Source organism: Saimiri boliviensis, chromosome 6 (genome assembly GCF_048565385.1).
Source record: "Saimiri boliviensis isolate mSaiBol1 chromosome 6, mSaiBol1.pri, whole genome shotgun sequence".
Classification (NCBI taxonomy): domain Eukaryota; kingdom Metazoa; phylum Chordata; class Mammalia; order Primates; family Cebidae; genus Saimiri; species Saimiri boliviensis.
Window position 1 is genome coordinate 76,416,777 of NC_133454.1, and position 15,026 is coordinate 76,431,802.

General features: G+C 50.0%; 1 protein-coding gene across 1 annotated transcript in view; it reads right to left on the minus strand.

The window, feature by feature from the left end:
- DCHS1 (dachsous cadherin-related 1) overlaps positions 1-13,377 on the minus strand; it is a 34,650-nt gene extending 21,273 nt beyond the window's left edge. Inside the window, exon 1 of the mRNA XM_039470763.2 lies at positions 13,123-13,377. The gene's annotated coding sequence lies outside the window, so the exon portion shown is untranslated. The remainder of the gene's footprint in view (positions 1-13,122) is intronic.
- Between the last annotated feature and the right edge of the window lie 1,649 nt (positions 13,378-15,026).

The window sequence follows — 15,026 nt, forward strand, 5'->3', positions numbered from 1 at the left end:
ATTGTAAAGAAGAAGTAACAAGAGCAAGGAGGATTATAAGAGAGGCAACCTAGGCAGGGAGTCAGGGAGTCCATGCTTTGCCTAGGAAGTGACATTCAAGTCGAGATCTGAATGACTAGTGCTAGCTAGGGAATGGTGACCAGAGAAGGGGGATATAGAAAGGAGAGAAAGACATTCTGGAAGAGTGAACAGAATATGGAAAGGGTTAAAGCCCACAGTTGAGGAGGGGTTCAGAGTGTCTGAGGGTGGGGTGGGGGGCATGTGTGTGAGGTATAGGGCTAGAGGCAGAGGGTACGAAATGAGACAGGGACTTGGAAGCTATGTTAAAGATTCTGACCTTATCCTAAAGGCAAATGGAAGCCACTAAAGCACTTCAAGGAGGAGTGCCAGAATATGACCTACATTTGGTGAAGATGGCTAGCGCAGTCCTTTGGCAAGCAAAGATCACGCAGATGGGACAGTGAGGAGGCACTTGTGGGCATCCAGGAGATGACACTGCTTTGATGGTAACTTGGATGAGTGTAAAGAATAAACATGGCAAGAAGTGGCTAGGTCTGTAGGGGGTTCAGGAGGTAGAGAGACAGGGCTTGCTGACTGCTTGAAGGCAGAGGATAAAAGATTAGGAGAAATCAAGGATGATGGGCAAATTTCTGACCTCAACTATCAGCTAGATAAAGGTCCTTAACTGCTCAGAAAGAAAAAGAGAGGGGGTGAGGGACCAGAGAGGCATGGTGCCTCTGAGTCTAAGGGGAGCCAGGGTTTCAAATGATGCTTAAGATCAGGAAGAAAGAAGCCCAGAGCCCCTTAGTCTAGTGACTAAGTGAGAGGAGAATCTGTGAGTAAATGAGAGCATGGACTGAAGATGGGATGTAGTCACCAGATGGAAGAGGGACATTCGGAAGCTACCGCCCTCTCTGAAAGATTGTTTCATTTCCCCCATTTTCTCACTTCTCACACTCTCCTCCCTCTATGCAGTGAGGCTTCCTCTCTTGTCACATTGCTCCCACTAAGCTTCCAAACATCTCCACGTTCTACATTGGCAGCCACCTTTTTATCTTCCTTTTATTGGATCATTCTGGAACACTGAAACACTGATCACTGGCTCCTTGAAATCTCTTCTGCTTAGTTTCACACTGTGACTCCCACCTCTTATTTCCATCATGCTTCCCTGCCCACTCCTTCATCTCCTTTGCAAGTTCTTCTTCCTCTGCCCACTCCTTCACGGTTGGTGCTTTTCAGGGTTCGGCATCTTTTCCCACTCTCCACACTTCCTGGGTGATCTTATCTAGTCCCATGCCTTCAGTTCAAATCTATCAATCATTTTTTAATGTACCATCTATTGCTGATGACTTTCCAATCTCCAGCTCCAGCTCTGGAGAGCTCTGGAGATACATGTCCAGCCATATACTGGACTTCACAATGCATCCCCAACTGCCACCTCAAACTGCTTTTCCTCCTTCATTCCCATTCTTGTGAACAGGACCACCATCCATCCAGGTCTCCAACTAGCAACACAGAAGCTCTCCTTGTGCCCTTGCTTATCCTCAGTCCTGGTTCCCAATTAGTCATGTAAACCCCACCACTTCAACTAGACATGTCTCAGGTCTTTCCTCTTTCTCCACACTGCTGCCATCCCAGTCCAAGCATCTCTCCTCGCGATTCCTGCAACAGCTCCTCACTGGTCTCCTGCTTCCTGGCTTGGACCTTCTGATCCATCTCCACCTGACTGGAGATACCCACACAACTCTCACCAAAACACTCCTCATGAAAGGCTTCCACTGATTCCCATAACGGGCAGCAGAAAGCAAATGCCTCTCTGCAAAAAGAAATGCAACCACACAAACTGTGTCTACAGTGTCAAGAGGTTCATGGACACTAACTAGGTATAGAACTTCTGATCTACAAGATAAAAAGTCCAACCTCCTTAACATGTCTTCAAGATCTGAGCCCTGTCAACTTCTCCATGGTCCCTCACCTTTACTTCCCCCACCACTCCAATGTGAAATCTATTACCATGCTCCTTCCCAATTCCTCACCCTGTGTTTGCTACTGTTTTGTCATGAGATATCCTCTAAAAATCCTCTCCACATAATCACTCCCTCCTGCCCGTGCAGAGTCTATTATACACACTGCTGGGCTCCCATTGCTTTTGGTAAACACTGACAATAAATTGCACAGCAGCCTCGATTTGTTCATATGTCTGCCCTCTGCACTGGATTGGAGACTCCTTGAGGGCAGTGACAGGTCTTGGTTAGTCTCTTGATTCTCCAGCATTTAGTAGAGTTATAGAAAGAGAAGGCAGCCCGTGCTGAATGAATGGTCAGAGTCTCATGCTTCCATACCACCATACTCACATAATGCACTCAGAGAGACACATCCACAGTCATGCCAACTGAGACGACACACAAAAACACATGTGAGCTCAGGACCTTGAGGTGCCTCAGTCAGTCCTGTGACTTCACAAATGTATCCTCGGGTCTTTACAGATTTGCTGTGCTGTAGGACTTCCCTCCCACAAAGACAGTTGGGTTTCTGACTCCCCCACTTCCTCTTCCCAACTGCCCTCTCTCTCCCATCTATGTGAAGCAATAAAAAGAGCAGGGGCTCTGGAGCTTAGACTGGGTTTGAGCCCCAGGCTGGGCATTATGTCTGTAATCTGTAAAATGGCTATGGTAAGGCCTATCCTGTGGGGTTTTGTGAAAATTAAAAACAACGTAAGAAAGGAACACAGAGCTGGGTATCTGGTAGACTCCCCTTCATTAATTCCCAGCTCCATCCCCTTATAGGACCCCTCTCTGCCTTCATCCCAGCTTCAGAATGCTGGGGTTGTATGTGTGCCACATGGAATAACAGGTCAGAGGGATTCAGAACAAGGAGGTCAGGCTAAACCGAGGCCTGATTCAAAGAGGGGAGAGGATGAGAGTACAAGGATGGTTCCAGGGTCCAGATCAGGGATCTAGGCCCAAAGGCTGGGTTAGGGGTCAAGGGTTAAGAATTGGCCCTACTGATTTAATCAGTGGAGAAAAAACAGTCATGGTTTAGAGAGAGGGAAATTAACAGTGAGGCCAATGTGCTTATCATACTCTGTATTACAGTTACCTATCTTCCTACCCAGACAAGTAGATATTTGTGAGCCCAGGCTATATTTTATTCACCTTTGTATGTAGCATGGAGCACAGCATATAGTACATAATAAACAAGTTTTCTGAATGAGAAATCTGTGAATGGTATGAGATAAATCTCAGGTGAATGATCAGCCTTGAAGAGAAGAGACTCAAGCTCAGGCAGATGCCCTGTGTGAAAACAACTCCTTCTCCCAACTTGTGTTTTTTCCACTGCCAACTCCTACAGAACACTTCCATGGTGGACACTCAAAGGTGCACGCTCAGAAAGTCACAGCCCCATGCACTGCCTGGCACTCTCTCTCATGCTGTTAGGCTTATGCAGATGCATTCTCACGCAGGCAGATTCACATGCACACAGGCACATTCAACACATGCTCATACACACATGCAGAGAGGCTTGCTTTAACATACACGCAGCCAGTACACACACACAGAGACCCCTTCCTACATACACACAGAAGCACATTTTCACACACAGAGGGGCCTATTCCTTTGCGTGGAACCCACCCCCACACATATGCAGGCATACATACACACAGAGAAACGCACAAACAGAAAGACACTTTCTCCTGACCCTCACACCAAGAGGCATGTTCGCACCCTCAGATACGCTCCCACGTACACACACACACACACACACACACCCTGCCCTCCACACACACGGGCCCACTGTCACGTATGCGCAAACTGACAAGGCAAGATACGCTCACACTCGAAGACGCACCCACACGCAGGCATGCTCTCACACATGCTGCCGGGGCACTCGTGGTCAGCTCTGCGGCTGCAGCTGTGACCTCCAGGTCCCTGGGGCCTCTGTCTGGACTGTGCCTCATCACTTCCTGCTGTAAGGCTTCCAGTTCCAAACTCGAACTCCAGACTCTCTCCCGAGACTGTCTCATGCTCTCTCCAGCTCTCCTCTGCCCCATCTCCCCCAGTCCGTCCAGTGTTTCTCACTCCTCTTCCCTAAGACCGGCTCCTCCTCCCTGCTCTGATCTCTTTCCCTACCCAGGTCTGTCCCATCCCTTCCCCTAGATCTGGCTTGCTCCTCCATCTTGTCTCTTTCTCCAGTATGTTCTGCTTCCTGCCCAGATCTGTCTTTCTTCCCCTAAATCGGTCACAACTCTTCTCCCACCTGATTCTGCCTTGCTACGTGCCCTCACTCTGTCCCCGGCCCTGCTACTTGGTCCTCTGACTCCATTCTGCTCTCCTCCATCCCCACATCTGGGCCTCTGAAACCACAGCTGGTTCTCATTAGGAGGGGGAGGGGCAAGACTGTTCATTGGGGCCTGAAATGTGATGTCAATTCCCCCTCCCTCACTAACAGAGCCCCGCTCCCACCCGCAGCCTGTGTGTCTGTAGGAACTGGAAGCAGGGGGAACATGGGAGAGGAAAGAGAGGTGGGCTGGGGGGGAGGAGCAGGGGGACTACAAGGGAAAGGGGTGCTCCAGGAGGAAGCAGAGGAGTGGCCCGAGGCGCTGAAGGGGAAGCAGGCCAGGGGAGCTGGCACCACCCAGGCCTCCTCCCTCAACTTCCTGTCCCAGAGCCAGCGAGGAGCAGGGACCAGAAAGACCACAGGGTTGAGGAGGGGCAACATGAAAGGCAGATAGGCTAGAAGAAGAGGGTAGCTTCAGTGACCAAAGGGGTGAGGGTACAGGGCCAGGCATAGAGGAAAGAGGAAATGAGAAGAGGTTCTAGCAGAGGGATGACAGGGAGCAAGAGTCAGGGAGAGTGACTGTGTATGGCAGAGGAAAGAGGTAGCAGAGCTAATTCAGAAAGGGGAGGTGAGTTGAGACAGGAACAGCCACAGCCCACCAGTGTGGTACGGTGTGTGCTGAGCCAGAGCAGAGGAAGGAGGAGGGGGCTCAGGAGGGAGGAGGAGACAGCTGACAAGCTAGCTTCCCTGGATATCTCTGGGACAACCTCATAGGACAGTGGCCAAGGCAGTGCCTGGGGCCTGGCCGTATCTCTCCTGAGGACTGGTTCCCAGGAGGCACTCTAGGGAGAGGCTGAGGACAGATGTGAGCAGAAGAGGCAGAGGAAAAATCTATTTTCTGAGCTTTTATGGTGTGCTGGGCTCTGTGCCAAGCAATTCACAGACAGTATCTCATTTAATCACCATAACAACCCTGTGAGGAAGGAATCCTGGCTTCCATTTTCAAACAAGGAAATTGAGACTCAGAGCAAAACAATTTTCCTGTGTTAACACAGCCTTAATTTGGTCCCAGGACTATATAGTCTATGTTGCCTGAGATTCAGGGAGGAGAGAAAGATGGGGAGAAAAAGAAATTAAAGGGAAGTTGAGTGGACAGAGTCCTGGCAGGACAATGGAGGCCTGAAGAAGGAAGAGAATCTGGAGGAGGGAGATGAAGTATGAGGCCTCTGGCAGAGTCCTGGTTAGCAGCAGTGAGGCTGAGGATACACATATGAAAGATGTGAGGAGGTGAAGGTGAGAAGACTTGGCCACTGACGCTCCAGGAAGATGAGGGAGCGGAAGGACTCTAGACTCTAGCCTGCCTACCAGGGTTCCAGCCTGGTCACTAAAGTGGTTCCACTGGTACACTGCAGAGGAAAAGCCATTTTAGGGGGTGGCTGTTGGGATCCTCATGTGGAGATATGCAGATACAGCTGGGTTTGCAAGCTTAGCATAGAGACCACAGGGTTGGAGATATGGATTTGGACAAATCATGGGGTAACTAAAATCTGTGGGCTTAGAGACCCCATCAGATAGAAGGTATAGAGTGAGAAGAGAGTCTCAGATGAAACCCTGGTAACTACTCACATTAAGTGACAGTTGAAGAGAACTTTGTTCTTCCTAGGGGCAGTATCACAGAAGGTAAGAGGGGAAACATGTCAAAGAAAAGAAAGGGATCGATAATGTCCAATGCTGCTGAGAATTCAGGTAACATAAGGTCTGAGAAGCAGACACTGAATTTAGCAGTGAGGACGTCACAGGGATAATAGAGAGAATCGTATCAGAAGAGCTTTAAGGGTACAAGCCTCTTGCAGTGGGAAATGAGAGAGAATGGACAGACTAACAGCCAGCCATAGACCGGACATCAGCATGGATTCATTCACCAAAACATGCTTACTGCACCTCTAGAATAGGGAGACACTATACCATAGCAAGGCAGGACAGGATAGTAGTTAAGACGCAGATTCCAGGGCCAAGCCAGCTGGTTTTGGTTCCCTGTTTCACTAACTGGCTGTGTGATGTTGGGCAAGCCACTTAGTTTCTCACTGCTTTCATTTCCTAGGGACAATTATAATACCTACCACATTGTATCTGGCTGTTAGAGCAGTGTCTGGCACATAGTAAGCTTTGTAAGTATGTGAGTATGAGACATTATTATAGTGGTTAAGAAGGCAGACTCGACTGTCAGGCTGGAGTTCAAATCCTGACTCAACCACTCTGGGCAAGTTACTAAACATTCTAAGTGTTAGTTTCCTCTTAAACCCCTAGGGCTTAAAGTGCTTACCTGAAATGGTTGATATGAGAGTTAATGAAATAACGCTAACAATAAACAGCACAATGTCCAGCACACAGTGAAAGCTCATTAAATGTTAGCTGCTGCTGTTGTGTGCCATACACACACAATAACTCTGCAATAAGTGTTATTTCACAGTTAAGTGTTATTTCACAGATGAGGAAACTGAGGGCTCAAAGAAGGTAGCCGAGAAACATTTAGAATGATCTAGAATGCAGTTCTGACAGACTTTAAAGCTAGTGCTTTCTGTTAGACCACATTGCTTCTCTGCTGGAGGGCTTGGGATGCTCAGATAAAAGGTCATATAACTGGTCAGGCAGCAAAACCAGGAAGGAGAATGATCAAAGTTCTGTTTTAGGAGAATACATCTGGCAGAGTGTGCAGAGTGGGTTAGAGGAGGAGGAGCTCAATGCTGAGACAACTGTCAGTCTAGGCAGAGGGGTAGATGAGCATGAGGGCACATGGTAAGAGAAGGGAAGGAACATGGAGGATGACTGGAGGCCTCCAGAAGACAAAGGAAAAACTGGAGACGGGAGAGGAGGTAGGTCCTAGGGTCTGCATGTGAAGTGATTCATTGATGAATTTGTTAGTCAACAAATACCTGCTGAAGACTTACCATGTGCCAAATGCCATACTAAGCACTAAAGATAGAGGTGACATGGACAGATCAAATCCTTTTCCTTTATGTTCACAGGTAGGGAGACTTGGCAGGGACAGGCACGGCCGGTTGAGGGAGCTGGGGCATGGGGTAGTGATGGGCGGCAAGGCTTGCCACAAATTCTGACCCTGACAATCAGGGTTCAAGCTGTATAAGAGGCCCATGAGGCCAGAGCTAGCAGAAAAGTTGGACACGCAGCAATCAGAGATGTTGAAATAGAAGAACAAATTTGGAAACATGGGGGGCTGAGGGTAGGACAGCACAGCAGAGGGGCTGAAATGTTAGAAGTAAAGTTAACTAGGTTAATAGTTGAGCACTTAATAATTGTCCTTCTGAATCCCCAAAACAACTCTCTTAAGGAGATACTGCTACCTCCATTTTCACCTGATGAAAGGGAAGCTCAAATAAGCTAAGTCATCCAGGTCATAAATAGTGGGGCTGGAGAGTCTCATGTGTGGCTCCCTCTCCCCTCTTTCTTCTCTTTCCTGCTTTTCTTCTTTCTCACCATCCATATCATAGGTGTGTTCTAGGTTCTGAGAGATAACAAGCTTCTTCCATCCAGTAGCTTAGAGAGAGAGAAAAAAAATAACAAGGACAGTGCGATGTACTAAGTTAGCAGAGAAGGGCTTGGAAGTTCCAGGTGGACCACCTGGAGGAGATGTGCTCTCACCAGGGGACGTGGGGAACTGGAAGCTCCTTCCCAGTGGCAGTGGTTGAAAGTGCCCTGGTGTCAGAAGGTTACCTAGGGAACATGGACATGGGAGCGGAAGGAAGGGGGGTCAGCAGGAAGCTGGGAAGAAGCTAGGAGACAACAGTATGAATCCCTGGGAGGGCCTTTGGCTAGCAGCTACCAGGGCCTCAGAGAAGAGAGAGTACAGTCTTGCCTCTGCCACCACTAACAGCCAGGAGAGAGAAGAGGGAAAGGGTACAAGAATCAAGGAACCTAATATGGGGAGGATTGGGGCCAGGATGCCAGGAGTTGGAGAGCTCAGGGTGGGTGAGTCAGAGGGCATTAAAGGAAGGACCAGCCTAGGACACCTCTAGGGAAAGAATCTGGTGAGGCATTGTAATGCCTTGTAGCCTGGCACAGCTTCTGTGACAGGTCACAGCTTCTGCTTCTTTCATCCCTTCCAAGAGCCCCAGTAGACACCTGGCTCAATGGAATTGGGTCTGCAAACTTCCAGTGCTGCTTAAATATTTGCTAGCTGAATGAAAGATAAAGTACAGAGAAGGATGAGGAAGAGGATTGAGGGAAAGAGACGAAGGAAGGCTAAGTTGTAGGGGAGGGGAAGTGTCTCCAGCAGAGCAAGCGGGTAGTGTGAAAATTTCTTAATCATGTGGGCAGCGGAGACTAGGTGTCAGTCTTCTAAAGAGTGAACGAGGGTGAGGGATGTGCTGTGAGGTACCCATGTATTCATTCATTTTGTTCACAGCCAAGCACCTGCGTGGGACCCTGAGTCACAAAGATGAGTAATATGCACTCTTGCCATCAAGGAGGTCCCAGCAGCGTTGGGGCAGATAGGAGAGGAAAGAGGCAATGAAACAGAGTTTAGCCTGCCTGGTAGAGTCATTAAAGGCAGGGTTTGAGACTAGGTATGAAGAAGGGAAGGGATGAACCAGGAGAAGAAGGGAGTGAAGGGCCTTTCAGGCAGGCAGAGCGGTTATGTGCAAAGGGCTAGAAGCATAGAAAGATGTAGTGTCTTTGGTGAACTACAGCAAATTCAATATGGCTGAAACTCAAAATGTGGGGACTTCCCCATGGGGAAGTCAGACTATGATGTCATAAGCCTCACTAAAAAGAAAAGACTTTGTTCAAGGAATTTTGAATAATGCTGAGCAGGGAGTAACATGGTTGGATTTGTACTTTAGGAAGGTTTCATTACTGCAATGAAAAGAATGAATTGGAAGAGGGAAGAGAAGTGTAGAAAGAAAAGCTAGGAGGGTCTTGGCAAAAATTCATGTGAAAAGATGGTAGATAAGGGCAACAGCAGAGGTGATGAAGAAAAGGGGATGAGATATCAGAGATTGCTGGAGAGGAAATAACAGGTTCCAAGGGATTTCTGGATTATGGGATATGTGGAGAAGGGAGTGGTTGCAGTTACTTTCTGGGATTCCAGCTTGCAATCTGAGTGGGGATGGTCATTTGGGGAAGGAAGGAATGAGGAGATCAGGTTTGCACATGATAAGGGGTCTGTGAGCTATACAGTAAAGAGCAGGCATGCAGCAGGTATGCAGGACTGGAGCCTAGGCAAGAGATGTTTGTGAGTCATCAACCTATAGATGTTACTTAAAGCCTTGAAAATCAATGAAACAGATTACCCAGAAGTGTGTATACAGTGAGACAATAAGAAGGTTCAAGCTAGAACTTTAAGGAACAGTGACATTTAGGGGGCATACAAAGGATCCTTCAAAGCAGACTAAGACAGAACGGCTAGGAGGAGCTGCAGGAGAGACACGTACCATACTGTAACTTTCTGCTTCTTTGCCGGTTAAATGTTGATACAATAAAATCATGGCTCAGAAGCCAAATGACAAGAATAACTCACAGAAAAAAGAATGGTCAATAATGTCAGCTCCTCCCAAGAGGTCAGGCAGGTAAGGACTTTTGAAAAGATCCTCCAGACTTAGCAGAAGAGATGTTACTCCTTTCTCCGAGGGAAAGCAGTTACATTTGAGGGGCAGGCACAAATGGGAAGTGAGGAAGCAGGAACAGCTATATACAGAAGACTCTTTCACAAAATGTGACAACGAAGAAAAGTGAGGAAGCCTCTTAGCTAACGGGGTATTACAGGTTTAAAGAAAGATAGGAGAGGCTAGAGGATCTTTATGTCCTCCCAGGAGGAATGGGAGAAAGGACAGAACTGGAGACAGGGAAAAGACAGGAAATAATCAGTTAAGTGAGGTCCCTGTGGAGGAGGAAGGGGATGGGATCCATAACATAGGTAGAGGATTGGCTTTAACTAGAAGAGACACTACTTCATTCTTCTAGGAAGGAAGGAGAGAAGATTGAAGAGGATGCAGATAAAATTTGAGGGAGGAGGCAGAAATCTGAGGGAATTCAAACCAGATGGCCTCAATTTCCTCGGTGAGCCAGAAGACCACGTTGTCCACTCTTAATTCCTCCCTTTCCTTCACCCCTCATGTCTGCTTTGTCACTGAGCCCTGCCTAAAGAGCTCTTGAAACCATTCACCTTCTCCTTCTCTCCTGCCACTACTCCAGTTCAGGCCAGTGTTAGACCCTCCTGAGTTTCTACAACAGCCAACTGTCCTCCTTCTCAGGCTCCTTCTGCAGTCTCCACATGGCTGTCAGAGTGGTATTTCTAAAAATGAATCTGATCATATTGCTCCACAGCTTCAAATGATTTGGTAACTCTCCATTATTCTTGGGTGAAAGGAATTTCTTTATGTGGCCTCCTAGACTGTGCATGGTCTAAGCCTCCATTTACCTCTCCCACAGACTCTCTCCCTCATTCTGTAAGTGTCAGGCTCACTAAACTGTTTTATCCCTCACACATACACTGTTTTCTTTCATATGGGCTTTTACATGCTACTCCCTTGGCTTGTCATATTCTCCACCCACTCCATCAAGTTTAAATTTAAATGCCACTTCCTCCAAAAAACCTCTTCTGACCTCCCTACACTGGCCTAGGTTTCTCTGCTGTGTGCTGCAATGTTATAACACTTACTCCACAGCCTATAAGCTCCAGATGATAAGGACCATGTCCATTTTGTTCACCTTTGTATTGCCAACTCCTCTCAAAATGCCTAGCAGAGCAGGTGCCTACTATGTGTTTGTTAAATGAATGAATTAGTGTATTGATTAATAAATCTACTGAAAACAATGGTGTGAGGGATGTGGGGTAATGAGTGTGAAGAAAATAGAAAAAATTCATCTATTTATTTACGAAGGGCCCAGTTAAGGGTGGAGTTTTTTAGAAGTATGAATTTATGGAAGCATCCCCTGGTGTGGTTGAGAAGTCATTCTAGTTAGGGGCAATAATTTGAGGGATGAGCATAGAAGATAAGGGAATACAGTGGCCAAGGAATGGTTAAAGGGATGATCCTTAGCTTAGGAGCTGGAAAGAAGGCACAAAGTCAGAAAGGAACAGAGTAGGAGGAAACAAAGAGGTCAAGGGCAAGAGGTTATTATGAGGTTAAAGAGTGTAATGGGAGCAAGGGCTTCTGAAAGCTGGAAGGATATAGGAGGTTGTGGGCAGAAAGAGGAATACAAGAGTTCAGAATTTTAAAGTGGAACAGTTATGCAGAATGGTCCTGGGAGGGAAGAAGAAGGTAACAGGCGCTAAGGACGTCAAGAATCTGTGAGGCTGTGGTGCTGAGGGACACTGAGAAAACCATGGCAGGATATACTATCCAGATCTTAAAGTTTTCAGGGAACAAGAGGGTTAGCCTGGGAGGTCTATGGATGAGAAGGGGTGACAGTGATCATGATAAGTTAAGTGGAGTTTATTCAGCAGTTGGGACAGTTCTTCCTATGGTGTCATGTCATCCGTGAGTATCTCCTGGCGGTTGTACAAGTGGCTGTGTGATAAGGGCAACTGCGGCACAGCCTCCTGTTAGTGACAGACCTCTGGGACACCCACTACGTATGGGCAGCTCCATGAAGTAAACCTAGTAAGATGTGCTTACTGTGACAGTGCTTTCAATGGATGTGGATTGCAGTGACAGTGTCTCCTGAGAGGTGTGGGTGTATGTGTTTGTTGCTGGTGACAGTGTCTCTGGAGAGCTGTTGGTAGTAACAGTGTCTTCCATGGTATGTGTTGGCCTTGACAATGAGCCTGTGGGAGTATGTTGTTGCAACATTTCTGCTGTGGGTGTGTGTTGTATGCATGAGAGCATTTTCCGTAGGTGTGTGTTGGCTTGATACAGTCAGCTGTGGGTGTGTGTTAGTTCTGACTGGGGGTGCTTCCTGGGGGTGGGTTTCCTGAAAGTGTGCGATGGCTGTGAGGGTTTCTCTTGAGGATGTGTGTTGCCTGGGACTGTGTCCTTTTCTGGGTTGAATAGGGCTATGACTGTATCCCTATGGGTATTTGAGAAGTTGACATAAGTGACAATATTTTTCTGGCCTATGACCTTGTGGCTGTGGGCCCAGCCTGCTACACTGAGTTCATTGTGTTTCTAGACCTCCCTCTCCCCACCCCTTCCACGTGGGACCCACGCCTGCGGTGACCTTGCTCTGTCCCCTGCACGGGATTCTGACCTGGGTATCCCTGACACAAACTCCCAGTTGCTCGAACCTCCCACTCAGAACACGTCTGGGTGACCCCCCCTCCATCCACTTCAGGCTGTGCCTGCCTCTCTCCTGCCTCTGGGTACATCTCCCCCCCTCAGTTTCTTTGTCTGTCTCAGTTGGTCTCTGTCACACACCCATCCTCCACATTCTGACACATGGGCTCCCACAGAGCGGGCAACACACCCTCACAGGGACTCGCTCCCCATGACACACGCTCGTTCTGACCCTCACACCCTCAGAGTGACACGCACATGCACACACAGCCAGAGAGACACCCGGGGACACACAACCTCCCAGTGACATGCACTGACACACTCCGACGATGCACTCACTGCACACAACCCGGTCGCACCCCACACCCCCGGCGCACGCTCGCGCCGCCACCCTCCCCGACTCGATGACACACGCACACAAAGACCCCCAGGCCCTGCCCCCACGCTCACGTTCACGCTCGCTCGGGTCCCGCAGGCCCAGGCCCCCCCTCCCCCATTGTCTCCGGCTCAGAACAAAGCCCCCGGCTCCGTCGCCGCCACCGCAGCCCCGGGGAGGCCGGCGGGCAGGGCGGGCACCGCCGGACAGGCCGGGGGGGGCGCAAGCACTGACCTCCGCGCGACGCGGGCTCCCTCGCCCCGCGCTGGGGCGCAGTCCGGCAGCGGTCAGCCCCCCGGGCAGCGCCCGCCCGCGCAGGGCCTGGGGCCGCGCATCGTCCTCCGCCGCTGTCTCCCAGGCCCGCGATCCCCGACGGGCCGCCGCCGTCGGTCCGCGCGCACTTGGCCGTCGATCCGTCCGTCCGCGGACGTCCGGGCGCCGCCTCCTGCACAGCCGCCCCGCGGAGGATGCGAGCCTCGCCGCCGCGGCCCCGCGCCCCCTCCCCTCCCCTCCCCTCCCCTCCCCTCCCCTCCCCTCCCCCGCCCTCCGCGCGGTAACCCGAGCCCCCGCCCCTCCGCCCGCGGAGCCCCCGCCCCCTCCCCCACCCGCGCTCCGCGCCGCCGTCCCCCCTCCCCCGGCGCCCGCCCGGCCTCCCTCCGCCCCTCCACTTCCCGGCCCCAGGCCCCGGCTCCGGATCCAGCCCCGGCGCCGCGCCCCCGTCCCGGTTCCCTTCCCTTCTCCCCGTCACTTCTCCCGTCCTCTCCTCCCATTCGGTTCTCTACGCCCTGCGGTCCCCTCCCTGCCGCTCACCTCCTCCTCTTCCATCTCCTTTCCATCTCCTATTCCCCTCTTCTCCCTCACTGCCCTGGTCTCCCTCTCGCCCCTTCTTTCTCCCGGCCTTCATCTCCATTCCCCGCGCCCTCTCTCCCATCCCTTTCTTCTCTCCGTCTCCATCCTTTTCTCCCCACCTCTTCTCCCCTTTCTTTTCTCCTCATCCCTTCTGCTCGATCTCTCTCCAGCCTCTTCACGTCAGGTTCTCTCCATCCCCTTCCCCACCTCTTCTCTGATCCTCTTCTTCCTGACCCGTTCCTTCTCCCCTCCCCACCGTTCTCCTCATCCCCTTTCGCCTCGCTTCACCGTCCCTTTTTCTGCACGCCTTCTCCCTTTCGCTTTTCTCACCCGCCTTTTCTCTACCCCCCATCGCTTCCCCTTCTCCCGTTAGTCACTTTTCGTTATCCCACGATTTCTATCTCTTTTTTCTCCTTCACCCCCAGGTTCCCTTCCCCCCACTTTCTCTGTATCCCACATTTGAGGGTAAAGATCGGGAGATATTGGACCACCATCTGGGGGTGGTGGTCCCACGCAGTATACTCCCCAGAAAAATAAAGTGAGGAGGAAACTGGGCAGGGAGGTGGGAAGAGACTCGAGAAACCAACTTGGAAGAGAATATGGGGAGAGGGGAAATCAGACAAAGACGGAGAGCAAGCAATCTTAAAGGAACTGGGAAAGTTCCGATTCCTGTCCTTCTTCCTTAGGACTGTGAGTAGGCTGTGAGAAAAACAGGTTGTCTCGGCTTGAGATGTGTACAAATGGCACAAAGAAATCAGGAACTTCTGGAGAGAAAGAACAAAGTTTGCGTTGAAGAAAGAGTGTGATTTTGGAAGAGGAGTGAGGGAGAGACTGGGGTCCTTGGTCGTATCCACAGCTCTGGCTTGGGCAGTGGGGTGGAAGGTGGTGAGGCTGGCTGTTCTCCACAAAACGAGCAGGAGGAGGCTGCAGGGGCTTGGTGTGGGGAGATGATGATGCGACTTGGGGCTGCTGACTTTGAAGTGCCTGTGGGGAAGGTAGGTCTGCAACTTAGAGGAGCGGTCTGAAATGGACATAAATATTTGGGAGTTATCTGCAAATACCGTATAAGCTTGAATATAGGGTGAGGTTTTTGCTTTTTTGTTTTTCCAAAATCATCCCTCAGGAAAGAGGGAGTAACCTTATATTTGAGTCCTTACAAAGTCTCTCATATTACAGGGTTTGCTCTCATTTACTTTATTTTGAACAGCAAACCACTGGATAGGGCAGTATGGTATGGTGACTAAGCTTGTGGACTCTGGAGCCAGACTCCCTGGCTTGGGGTCCAGACT